The sequence below is a fragment of the Pseudorca crassidens genome, chromosome 14 (genome assembly GCF_039906515.1).
Source record: "Pseudorca crassidens isolate mPseCra1 chromosome 14, mPseCra1.hap1, whole genome shotgun sequence".
Taxonomy (NCBI): Eukaryota; Metazoa; Chordata; class Mammalia; order Artiodactyla; family Delphinidae; genus Pseudorca; species Pseudorca crassidens.
Window position 1 is genome coordinate 45,835,855 of NC_090309.1, and position 13,832 is coordinate 45,849,686.

General features: G+C 41.5%; 1 protein-coding gene across 4 annotated transcripts in view; it reads right to left on the minus strand.

The window, feature by feature from the left end:
* SPTBN1 (spectrin beta, non-erythrocytic 1) overlaps nucleotides 1–13,832 on the minus strand; it is a 197,269-nt gene that overhangs the window by 128,140 nt on the left and 55,297 nt on the right. The gene's annotated exons all lie outside the window — the stretch shown is intronic.

Below are 13,832 nucleotides of genomic sequence, written 5' to 3' on the forward strand. Positions count from 1 at the left end.
ATTCTGATTAACAGCTTAAGTCTTTGCTCTCTCAAACCCTTGGCGACCGCCCCAGTTTCAGGGCCTCCTACTCATCTCCTCCAGACAAACAGGACAGTCTCCCCAAATGGCTTCCCTCTATCTGGCTTTCCTCCTAGGCCTTCCTCCATGGTGTCCCCAGAGGGCTCCTGCTGACACCCAAGTGCCATCCTACCAAATGGTTCTGAGGTTAAGTCACCAGAAGGCTCAGAACCCCTGGGGGTAGAAATCCAGGTGAGGCCACTCTGTTTCATCCAGAGTGGCTCCAAGTTTGCCATTTTACATACTGAGGTAGCAAATACAAGTCTACTTAAAAATAAAAATTCTCGCAAACTCAATGTTGAAAACCACAGGCTAAATTTAAGGATAAAGACAGCTCCTTGGCAGGGCATTCGAGGCCCTCCTCGTGCACTTCTAGGGTTCTCCCTCTAGTTCCTTCTGCACTTCTGTATGGCTGCCCAAGACAACCGGGCACTGTCGTGCCATTCCGGGCACCACCTGTTCAGCCTGTAACTCCCTTCCATCTACTGACATTGCCTCTCCTCTGCGAGAACTGAAAATCTTTTCTGCTGGCCACAAGCTTGTTTTCACTTCATAACCTATCTCTACACAGTTGACCCTTGAACAACGTGGGTTTGAACTATGCAGGTCCACTTCTATGTGTATTTTTTTCAACAGTAGATACTACACTACAGTGTTACATGATCCACGGTTGGTTGAATCTAGCAGATGCAAAACCACACATACAGAGGAACCATGATACAGAGGGCTAACTGCCAAGTTATACAGTACTCGGATTTCTCACTGACACAGAGGGTCGGCATCACTAACCCCCACATTGTTCAAGGGTCAACTGCATTTCTAATGTTAATCACAGTGCCTGGTACATAGTAGGTGCTCAATAAAGATTTCATTTATTCATTCACTCACTAATAAATGAATGAAAAAAAATCAAATAATCACTCTAATAATCATGATTCATAAAGCTTAAAAACAGAGAGACCACTTAGATGTTCTTTCAAATGGACCTGTTATCACAGGGTTTTCCAACACTGTTGGTTATAAACTCTAATTAGCGGATCAATACTAGCATTTTAAAAAAATAGAACGAAAAATATCAGAGCAACTCATGAAATACACGTAAACACTACTTTGTGAAATTGAAATGTGGGTGCACACACACACACACACATACCCACATACAGACAGTTCCTTACGATGGTTCAACTCGATTTTGCAAAAGCAATACATGTTCAGTAGAAACCATACTTGGAATTGTGAATTTTGATCTTTTCCTGGGCTAGCAATATGCTGTATGATACTGTCTCGTGATGCTGGGCAGCAGCTCTAGTCAACCAGGCAGTCACAGTGGTGAATAACCAATACACTTGGAACCATTCTCATTTTCACTTTTAGTACAGCATAAACAATACATTACATGAGATGGACAACACTTCATTATAAAATAGGCTTTGTTAGATTCAGGCTAATGTAAGTGTTCTGAGCACGTTTAAAGTAGGCAAGGCTAAGCTATGGTGTTCAGTAGGTTAGGTGTATTAAATGCATTTTTTTGGACTTACGACATTTTCAACTTGCTGATGGGTTTATCAGGACATAACCTTATCGTAAGTCAATGAAGATCTGGACATAAATTTATGTGTGTACTAGATTGCCATGTAAACTATATTTCTTACTGATATTTTGCTCAAATTTCTTTCTTTCAAAATCTTAAGTCAGTTATAGATTAGATCAACGTGATTACTCTAAAGTCCTCCATTCAGTTTAAAAAACATAGAAAACTTCATCCTTCATGATAAAATTCAGTTCAGATAATAACGGTGTTGGGTGTGCCAATTAAAATGGCTCCCTGAATGTGAGGGAATCAAAAAGAAAAAGGAAAAACCTACATGTGGGCACACCTGAAGATTACAGCTGATTAAATGCACAAAGAAAGCACAAGCACACCTGTTAATTCAGTGTCAGGGGTTTTGGGTTTCAAATTAGTATCAAGTGCCTTCTCCAGCCTTGCCTCCTCTCCATCCCATAATTCTCAAGGCAGTCTTAAATACCTCTCCATTATTTACAAGCATCCCTGCTAATACCAGCCTTCCCTCAAATGCATGGAGACAGCTCCACGGACGGTGCGTTTAGGGGCTCAGGGCAAAAGCAAGAGGTACACACTGATCCTCTGCAGGACGACCAGTTCCAGGTACAAAACTTTGTATTTTCACAGTAGAGACACACAAAGGGCTAAAAGATGTGGTCTGTAAACTTATTTCTCCAACATCAGTATATAACACAGCTTCAGGACTATCAATCCATGGAACTGTCAAACCCACATCCTGGCTAGAGAAAAGGTAAAAACTGACCACGGGCCCAAGCTGGATAAATGACAGGCCGCTAGCCCCATGGATTCAGAAAGTTACTAGATTGTTTCTGTTGTTGTTAGCCACAGAAGAAAAGGCTTAAATTATACATCAGTGAAAACAACCATCATGACAACAGCACTCGAGTCCACTTGGAGCCTAGTCTAGGGGACAGATGAGGGAAACAGATTTGGCTGTTGAAGCAAAATGGAAATATTCTAGGAACCATGTACTACAATGATAGCAATTCCTTCTCTGTCGTGTGTGGCCACCATATTCGCCAAATTCCCTATGTCCTTAAAGTCACAATATGGTATTCCAGGAGGAAAACTGTGGCCAGCATTTACAAATTTGTGATGAACCCTTAAATTATCAAACTCCAACTTCCGGCACCCACCTGAGGCTAATGTGACACATAGGAGAACACAGGCAAACTGTAGGCCCACCCAGGAGTGACTGCCTCTTTAGAGATGCCCGCCCCCATTGAGCACCTCTAGTATCCCAGAAACATGGAAGGCAAAGAGACAACGAGAGAAGAGGTCCAGAAACACTGCAGTGACATGAAAGAGGAGAAGACAAATCAAGAAATCTTTAGCTTTAGCTCTTCTGGCCAAAAAGCAATAAAACCCTAGGGGCAGACGTGTGCAGCACAAAAGGGGGCAGGTGCCACCCTGAGAGCGTCGTGGAAGGATGTCTGATCCACTGTAGAATGGTTTGTACCAGCTTCCAAACAATGCCCCAAACTTCCAAAAGCCTCTCTTCAGGTGACAATGCAGTACGGAGATCGGCTCCTGCCAAGAACGAAAATATAAGACAGTCCCCTCTTTGGTGGGGAAAAGACTAAACTCCAGATTCTAACAATCAACTGGTCCTGCTACTGTTTATAATAATTTTACATGGAAAATATCCCAAAAGATATACATCAAACTTTTAAAAGGAATTATCTTTAGGGATGGAGACAGGTTTGGGGAAGGGGAAACATTTACTGTCTACTTCCGTAGTGTTTGGACTTTTCTTTCTTTCTTTTTTTTTAACAATGCATGCGTTGTAACATACAATATACAATGCAAGGCATTATTTTATAATATATTTTAATGTAAAATTCTTAAATATGTAGAACTAATTTTTCAATGGTATTACAGAAATTAGGGAGAAATTTTCCCCAAATGAAGTGATACTTAGTAGTTCTGATCATGAATCAGTTCTTCAGTCTGACAAATAAAAGTACATAATCGGGGCTTCCCTGGTGGTGCAGTGGTTGGGAGTCTGCCTGCCGATGCAGGGGACACGGGTTCGTGCCCCGGTCCGGGAAGATCCCACATGCCGCGGAGCGGCTGGACCCGTGAGCCATGGCCGCTGAGCCTGCGCGTCCGGAGCCTGTGCTCCGCAACGGGAGAGGCCACAACAGTGAGAGGCCCGCATAAGGCAAAAAAAAAAAAAAAAAAAGTACATAATCGCATTCTGACTTATGTGAGGAATGCCGAAAGAAAACATTACTCGTTGTCACTGGCTTTGAGGAGTTTAGCAGTCAGCCAGAGAGACAAAGTATGGATACATCCACCTTGAGCACACACACAAAATCAATAAGGCTCAGGCTGGAGCCAGTGGAGAGGGCTTGGGTTTGCTGAAGACTTACAGGGTGATCCAAACGGTAACATGCAAGGCAGGGAGGGTCCAGGGACCTGGCAAATGGCCCAGCATCTCCCTGACTTCAGTCCTTCCTTATGATGCCTACGGACACAATGATGTGGCTGATAAAGCAATTTCACATGCATGTTCAAGAAATCAAAGGAGTCTGCAGAAATTTAAACCTATGTGACAAAATTTTTATCAGCCTCACCCAGTAACATGTGCCCATCACCCAATTATGTCACTACCTTAGGGTTCTGAAAATTCACAGGTGTGCAAGAAAGAGATTAAAACTTCCCTTGAAAATTACCTAATGAGACTCTAGAAGAGATAAGAATTGTGGAAAATGGACATCTCTAACAACCAGAAAATGAAGAGACCAAGATTCAGGTTTGGGGGAAGTGTCACAACACTTTTGTGTAATACTGTCGCATGCACTGACTGTTTTATACATACAGTCTATTTTCCCGAAATAGATTACATGTCGGTGAGGAACATGCTAATACTGTACTTACGTCACTCTACTGCTAAAATATCTGGAATGACATTCTATTACTGGGCACCTGTCATACTCTAAGAATGTGCTGGTCCTTGAGGCCCCAGAAGAAAGAATGGGATAGGCTGTTTCCAAGTCACTAAATCACCAAGCAAATTCACAAATTAACTTAGGTACAGACTGAACAGCTTATTCTAATAAGACATTTTCTAAAGACTGACACGCTAATGTTCATTTCTCTTTGTTTACTTCTTCCAAGATCTTAAAGGAAGCTGTAAGGTTATTGGTTGCTTTGTTTTAAGGAAGCTATTAGTCAGTGGTGATGGTCATCTTGCCATTTTTATAAAACAGTGTTCCCTCTGAATCAAGGACATCTATCTATCTGAAAACATGCCATGAACATTTACTGTTATGTACTGCCATCTGCCCAACACCCACTCCCTTTTCCAGGAGGACCTCCATGCGGTTCCAGGGAGAGCTACTGTGTTCTTACGTGCCTCTACACCCTACACCACAGTGCACCAGTTCAGGAGTCACCCCGTGACCAAAGCCTCATAAATTACATCCTCCTTAGCAAACAGCCCCAACGTTTCCAACTGGAACTAGAAAAATGGGACAAGTGGTGGATAGCAAAGTCCAGGGGCACATGGCAACCACACCTCCTGCTACCTGGAAGACCACCTGCAGGGGCAGAGACAGAAGCTAAAATCAAGAGATTGAGAGACGGAAAGCCTTAATTTCTGTTGTTCCAGGGCCTGTCTGCACTTTGCCTTTCCTTCAGACTGGCTGCTTAGCTCTTCCCTTGATCACACAAGATATACCAATATCTTTCCCCAAAAGTCCTAATATAAAATACCTTCCCCCACCACACCACAATTCTGCATTAGAAATGCCAACCACAGCCTCCGACTGCCAGCCAAATCCCCTCTAATCCGTGGATGAATGCAGCCAGTATGTTTTAGACATATGACTTCCTGCTCTTCACCAATGTTCTCTTTTAAAGGTAATCATTCGTAAGTAACCAGTGGGTCATGACCTGGTATAAAAATATTATCCGGGGTCTTCCCTGGTGGCACAGTGGTTGAGAGTCCGCCAGCCGATGCAGGGAACGCGGGTTCGTGCCCCGGTCCGGGAAGATCCCACATGCCACGGAGCGGCTGGGCCCGTGAGCCATGGCCGCTGAGCCTGCACGTCCGGAGCCTGTGCTCTGCAACGGGAGAGGCCACAGCAGTGAGAGGCCCGCGTACCACAAAAAAAAAAAAAAAAAAAAAATTATCCGGGCCAATCAGAGCCCCAACTCTATACTCAAGCTCATAGAGATCTGAACCAGAGAAGGCCAGGATTTTGAGTCGTTTAGCAGTGACGTCAGAAAAGAAAGATGGGCAGGAGGTAGAGTTGGAACCATAACATACCAAAGCCGTCAGTGAGCTGAGTTATGATGAGCAGATACCAGCACTATGCAGGGGGCTCCCATCCACGAGGTACCTGCCCTACCTGAAAGATGAAGATCACCTCCAGCCCTACAGCAGCCTCCGTCACTAATGGATTCCTGGGGTTCATGCACCTGAAACTTTGCAGTAACCTCCCCACCCCCACTCCACCACACACTATCTTTATTCAGACACTCAAGTGAATCCCTGTTCCTGAAAACCAGAAAGGACTAACCCCAGATAACTGTGAATGCAGAATTCTTTCCAGAGAAGCCAATCAGCAGACACAAACCACCTTGTTACCTTCTTACCCAGAACCCTCCCACTGGGTTACTATTTATGTGATCGTGTCAAAACTACCGACAAATACGCAGTTTAATAATCAAAGTCACCTTCTTTAATCAACTTGGTGTCAAACATCAAAACATAATTTAAGAAACTATTTAACATCTACCCAGCATCAATTTTCTCTACAAATTAGAAAATTAAATTGAATGTTACTGCCGCAGATGGTGGTTAAATAAAAACCTTAGCTTATGAATTGCCATTGTTAATATAAAACCTACTTCATGACACTTTTAGCTTGTTCTCATTGTGGAACATTGTTTTTAAAGGGGACAGGACTTTATAAATGCCCTGTATGTAAATGATGTATTTTCTTTTTACCTTCTTATATTTTCTTCTTTACCTGCTCACAGGTCCACTTTGATAGAAAACTGGCAAAAGAGTTAAACGGTAGAAGTGAATTTAACAGATGGAACAAAGACGACCATATGAGATGACCGAACACCCGCCAGGAGGCTTATCTGATGACCACATCCAGGTAAATGAAGAAGTACTTAACTCTACAGTACTTTCAGATGCCTACGAGGTATTTGCCATCTATTCCCAGGCAACTGCCGGCTAAAATCATAGTATTATCCTGTCAGTAACTTTCATAGAATTTTTTCTGTTCTTCCTCACTAATCTACCACTATTACTCACATAAGAGAACAGAGGGAAAAAAATCAGAGAGGTACTGATAACATGCTATACAACACGGATGAACCTTGAAAATGTTTTGCTAAGTAAAAGAAACCAGTCACAAACGGCCACATGTTGTATGATTCCATTTAGATAAAATGTCCAGAATAGACAACTCCACAGTCAGAAACTAGATCAGTGGCGGCCTGGAGCTGGGGAGGAGTGAAAACGGGAAGCGACTGCTAATATGTATACGACTTCTCTGGGGGGTGATAAAAATGTTCTGGGATTAGTGGTGATAGTTGCACAACTCTGTGAGTACCTTAAAAATCACTGAATTGTACACTTCTCAGGGGTGAATTTTATGGTATGTAAATAATATCTCAAGAAAGCTGATATTTAAAAGACAGACAGATGGCGGCGGGTGGAGGGTACACATATGCAGAGAGGGCCAGGAAAAGTAGAAGAGAGGAGAAAAATCATGAATTTTTCCTCTTTTGCTTACCTAGGCAGTCTCCAACAAAAGACAGGTCACATTCCCTAAGTTCAATCACAAATCAAGCATAAAGTATATGGGATTTTCCCCTAGAAATGGTGACTGGAGCTCCTCAAAAGTCAGGGACTGACTTAAGGAAAATATTCTGGTGGGGTGAGAAGTTAAGACAAAGGCTAAGGTGCAGTAAGAGATGAGTAAAGGGATGAGGATTGAGAAGTTCTCTGACCTAAGGAATGAAACTTGAAAGAGACTGAAGGGCAGGAATGGGGGCTGGGCTAGGAAGAGGAATGGTGTGTGGTTAAGAGGTTTGATGAAGGCAAGGAATAGTAGGCTGTTTCTCCCAGCCAGGATCATTCATCTCAGCTGCTATGGAGTTTCAGCCATTGCTGAGATGAGAAGAAAATCTGAAGAATATAAGGCACAGGAGCGGAAATCCAAGCTGATTTCAAAAGTCAGGAGGGCGTCATCTACAGCAGTAAGAAGAAAGAGAGGGGAGGGAACTCTGAGGAAGCTCTACCCAAAAAAGAAAGAAAAGATTCCTGCAGTCCTACAGTCAGGAAACTACTGAAGACTTATGTATATAGAAAATAAATTGAGGGTATAATCCAGGACTACTTGTAATGACCTAAACAGACCTTCTCTTCACTAGCCTGCATGAACCTCTTTGATATGAAATGCTCCTTCAGATTCAGATTTCACAACTAATGGGTGGTGTATTTAGTGGCACTAGGAACCATGCCTGTTCTCACAAATAATCCCAAATAATGCATAATTTAGGCAAACAGCCTCAAGAGTAGATGGGGAAAAAGATGGGGTAGCTATTGAATCTGTTAATCCTAACTATAAAAATCCACTCCATCATGCAAGAAGCCTTTCCCTTGGGGCATAAAAGTGTTCCATCTGAACAGGGTGATGAGTATGCACATAAGAAAAGCTCTAGCTTAAAATTTTCAAGGAACGAATCCAAGCTCAAGGTGGTGTATCATCTTGAGAAGCCAAAAGCACTTTCTGTTTTAGTGAAAGGCCTCCTCTGTTTTGCTGCAGTGGAAACGGAAGCAGCCACGCCAAGGTTCAGGCTCCACGCTCTCTCTCCAAGTTCCAATGTTCTTTACATTACTTGACTCGTCCTCTTAAAATGACTTTGTTTTTTCCCTCTTGCGATCAATCCTTCTCTAAATTACTACAGCACTACTTTCTTGGCACTTGCATACAAGTTTAGTTCGTGTTTCATGTAAATAGGTTTTATCTTCCTAATTAGATCATTCCAGACCATGTTTTATAGATCTCTTTGCATGTTCAATAGCAAGGTGGCACCCTACTTCCACTAGAAGGAAGTAAAATATTTTACATCTATTTGTGTATTCAGTCTTGGCAGGGGGGGGTTGATTGTGAATTAACAGTCGTATTCTGGGAAGTTTCTAAGTAAAACCACCGTAGCACAGGGGATCTTAAAAAATATGAAGCCAATATCTAAACCACCTAATTAAAAATTCATGATTTTAGGTAGAAAAGACAATAAGACATCTCTCAAAAAAGGTAAACTAAAACAGCTTTTACAGTTTTAAAATAAGTTTCCACCATATATGCACAGGTCTATTTGGGGATTAAGTCAATAATTTAAGTATATAACCTTAATGACAGCTTGAAATTTGCAGTCAACTGGCAGAAAGTAGATGGCAAGTTCTGCTTTAATTCTCAGTGTATGGAATCCAAGTCTTTTCCTCCTGAGAAAACCCTGTGCCTGAATTTTTTTATCTATAACTTTTGAAGAGTCCCCACTAATTTTAATTAGCACTAGAGAGCTAATTTAGGCCCCCAAGAAATGTTCTGCCCTCCTGGAGACTACAAATTAAAAGGCCCAAACAACTCTAGGGGCTGGGGTTAGATGGGGGAACCTCCATCACCTCCTGCAGGAAGACGCACCCAGACAGGGGCTATAATGAGGGCAGGGATTACAGCAAGAATGTGTTCCTCCTGCCACGAGACAGCTCTCTACTCAGTTCAGGCAGAACATTAAGCCTTCTTAGGTGCTGAGATATCAAAACATAACTGTGACCTACTTACTGGAGGGAAAGGGCAGACTAATATTTTAAAGGAGAGATGAAAAGTTGATTTTCACTTTGGTGAGAATACTCAAGGATAATAAGATTTGAATATTAAGTGAGAACACTTTAGACCATGTCACAGGAAAGTGTTTCTCAAAGAGTACTGTATGCATTAAAAATGCAGATTACTGTGCTCCCTCCCACTGAAGTGAATCTCAATTTTTTGGAGGGAGCGTGGACACCTGGAATATGCATGTTTACACAAGTCTGCTATTGAGTCTTCTGCATCCAAAAATAGTGTTCGAGCTCAAGAACAACGCCAAAGTTTTCAGCGGAAACGGCAGTGTGGAGGACCTTTGTTGCTACTTTGCATCCATTTAATAAAAGTTTAGAAGTGGAAGGCACACACACATATATAAAGAGTGATTATTTTAAAAATAATGATTCAGGCTTCCCTGGTGGCGCAGTGGTTGAGAGTCCGCCTGCCAATGAAGGGAGCGCAGGTTCGTGCCCCGGTCTGGGAGGATCCCACATGCCGCAGAGCGGCTAGGCCCGTGAGCCATGGCCACTGAGCCTGCGCGTCCGGAGCCTGCGCTCCGCAACGGGAGAGGCCACAACAGTGAGAGGCCCGCGTACCGCAAAATAATAATAATAATAATAATAATAATGATTCAATTGATGGGTTATTCCTCATCAGAATTTAAATTCACATTTAGCCAAGTGGCCAACTACTCATGGCTTCACAACTATACTCGAGACCAAATTCGTGGTAGGGATTTTAAAGCCCACATTTGTTCGGCAGGATCTATAAAGTTTTCACCAATAAAAGCATCTACGTGAAGGCACTAGAGATGCACTGTCCAAACCCGCAGCCACTGGCCAAGTGACCATGTGAAACATGGGAAATAAAATATATACTGGATTTCAAAGACTTAGTATAAAAAATGTACAGTATCTCATTTATAATAAGTTTTTTACACTGATTACATGTTGATACAATATTTTGGATTGTCTGATTAAGTGAAATATCTTACTTAGAACATTTAAAATCACATGTGTAGTATTATATTTCTTTCAGACAGCACTGATCTGGACATTTAAAGTACATCACTGCTTTAGCTGATTAAATGCTCCACCAAAATTCTTGGTCACTCAAATAAATACTTACGTTTAAAAGGAATCTGGCTTACACATACAGCCACTAATATGTGTTATTTACTCTATCCATGTAATGTAAAAGAAACAATTAGGTGCTTTCACCTCATTTTCCTATGTTTCTCAGCTGTTCTTAATTCCCCATAACCACATAATCTCTAGGTCAATTTCTTTTCCCATGTCAGTACCTTAGCAGAAAGGCTCTCCTGCAAAATTTTATCTCATAAATGCTGGTAAGTGACAACTCCCAAAGTAATCTTGTTTTTAATTTCTGTCATTTTTTTAAATGTTCATTCATACACAGGCTTTCTCCTACTACTTCTCTATGCCATTATTTTGGGAGAAAAATTAATCAAAACTTTTGAATGTGATATTAGATGTTAAGATGTTTTTATGTTGTTTTTTTCCTTAATTACAAAACTGTTCATATTTATTTCAGGAAAAAGTTCAAATACAAATAAGAAATAAGTTACTCAGAAAGAAACATGGAATATTTTGGTACATAGCCTCCTAATTTTTTAAATTCACTATTTATGAGTGTTGATATAAAGATATTAATTTTAATTACTTTATCAATATTTTCAAGCTAAATGTTGCACTTTTAAAAAGACTACTTTTCCTACTTCCCCTAATTTGTGTTGATTCCACAAAATATAACCCTAAACCATAAACACCCATCACTTGTAAAAAGAAAATGTTTAGCTTTTACCTTTCTTTAAAAGATTAAAGGGTTTCTTTAATATGTAAGTTTCAGGTTTACAGCAATAGAATTCCTCATCTGTATACACTATGAAGTGATCACCAGCACAATTCTACTTACCATCCATTCACCATGCAGTCGACCCCCCTTCACCTCTTTCACCCATACCCACCCCACTTTCCCTGTGGTAACCACTAATAAGATCTCTGTATCTGTGAGTTTGGTTTCGGTTTGTTTGTTCATTTGTTTTGTTTCTAGATGAAATGGCCTCAGACACCCAAGGAAGTAGACCAGATGACCATCGATACTCTACACCAGTCTCAAAATGGGATTCCCCAGACCAGCCACATCAGCATCACCTGGGAACCTGTCAGAAACGTAAATTATGAAGTACCATCTCGGACTTAACTGAATCAGAAACTCTGGTGGTGGGCCCACAATCTGTGCTGTGATTCTGAAGACCACTCAAATTCTAAAACCACAGTTCTAGATGGTGCTGGTCTGATCTGTTACTCCCGCTATCAGCTTATAAGGCTTCTTAGAGAGCTCAGAGACTTTTCTGTCCCACAGAGCTGGGAAGTCAGATAATAAAGCAAGATAATTTCTTCCATGAACAGGTGGTTTTCCTGGTATCTTCTGGATTCACTAAAAGCAATTCTTTTTTTGTTTTTCTTTTCTTCCCCCCACCCCACATTATTTATCCTGGAGGCAGCATGTTTTCTTTTCAGTAACTTCTCGTGGTTACTCACGGCTTCCTCAAGCCACAGGATGCATTTCTGAGCCTTCTGAAGATCTTTTTAACATGTCTGCATTACCCATCATCAATTCTCTACACCAGTGAGCTTTGAACCATTTTGCCTTTTACTGAATAGCAAAAAAATAGTAGCATATACACTTTGGAGTCAGTCTGCCTTCAGTCACTTATCAGTGGTGTGACCTTGGGCAAGCTACTTAATCTCTTTGTGCCTCAGCTGCCTCATCTATACATTGTAGATAACAATCTCTCTCATAGTTGTTATGGGATTAACTGTTAATATATGCAATGCATTTAAAACAGTGCCTGACACACTGTAAGTATGCTTACTATTATTAGCATTTGTTCAAGGACCTGGATAACAGAGAGGGAAAGACATCTTAGGAAGTGTAGGGACAACTGATTAACCCTAAGGACAGCTGGGGATCTCCTCTGGAACTAGAGAAAAGAACAAAGCAAGGAACTGCTCTGCAGTTTGCGAGTAAAATTCTTAAAAGGGCGATACTACAGCTGACCCTTGAACAACACAGGGGTGAGGGACACCAATCCTCCACACAGTTCAAACCCCCGTTGTTTAAGGGTCAACTGTACCTGGTAGTCTGGAACCAGAAAGTAAATGACTCATGATCAAAGATAACTGGCCACTAATATCATACTGGTCTAACAGCTCCAATGAAACCTCAAGAAAATGAGGTAAGGCATTAAAGTACAAATCGATCCACTAGCACGAGACAAGATCATGGTTTCCATAAGGTTCCATGTTAATGAATAAGCTAGAAACTAAAGCTCTAATTCTAGAGTGACTATCTGGTTAATCATTTATGCCCTCGAATCAGGCAAGCTCAAGAAAGACCTACAAATCACCACCACTCAACAAACAAATTATCCTAAGGCAGCTGAACAATTTTTCCATAGCATTTAGTTGCCTGCACCCTCAACATCCATTTCCCTCTTCCTCCTTCCTGTTGTATTCTAAAGTTTCTAGCCAAGCTGTTTGGGTGGGACTGACCCCTCGCCACTCCCAACCCCGCAATTCCCTGCACCCCAAGATGCATTCCGATTAGCTGATGTCAATCAGCATATCCTCTTCTGACTCCAGTGGAGAGAGGTTCTGAGAGAGGCACGTGACCCAAGCACAGTCAAGCCAGTGAGACTGATTCCACGGCCATAGTGGAAGTACAGTACTGGGCAAGCAGAGGTGTTCTTTTCTACTGGATGTCCTTACAAACAGATCTGGGACCCAGGGCAGCCATCCTGGGACTCCAGGGACCCAAGAGCCTACCTGAGAATGAAGTCCACACCAGCAAGGAAAGCCAAAAAGTGGAAAGAAACTGGATCCTGGTCATACCATCTAAGCCCAGGAGCAAATCTGGCTTAAATGCTAAATTTGTCTACTATTCTCTGTCATGTCTCTTTGTCATTTAAACCACTTTGGGCTAGGTTTCCTTTTGCTTACAATCAAGAGAACTCCAAATGACACATGCCTCATAAACAGATTACACTGTAAAGGTAATAAAAAAGTCAGCTATCTTCACAATTAACAGGAAACTCACTTGTTTAAGTCATGACTTTTGTTTACTTGTCATAATTAAAGATATTAGGAAAAAATACATAAACCCACTTCTCTCATTTGGAAATCATTTTATTTGGGGTCTCAAAGTACAGAGGCAAGATTTTGAATAAACTCCACATTGGCCCCTTGGTTTACACATATTCAATACTGCTGAGTTTTCATTGTGACTGAACCCCCTTCTTGATTTTCAGGGCAATTCCACCCCAT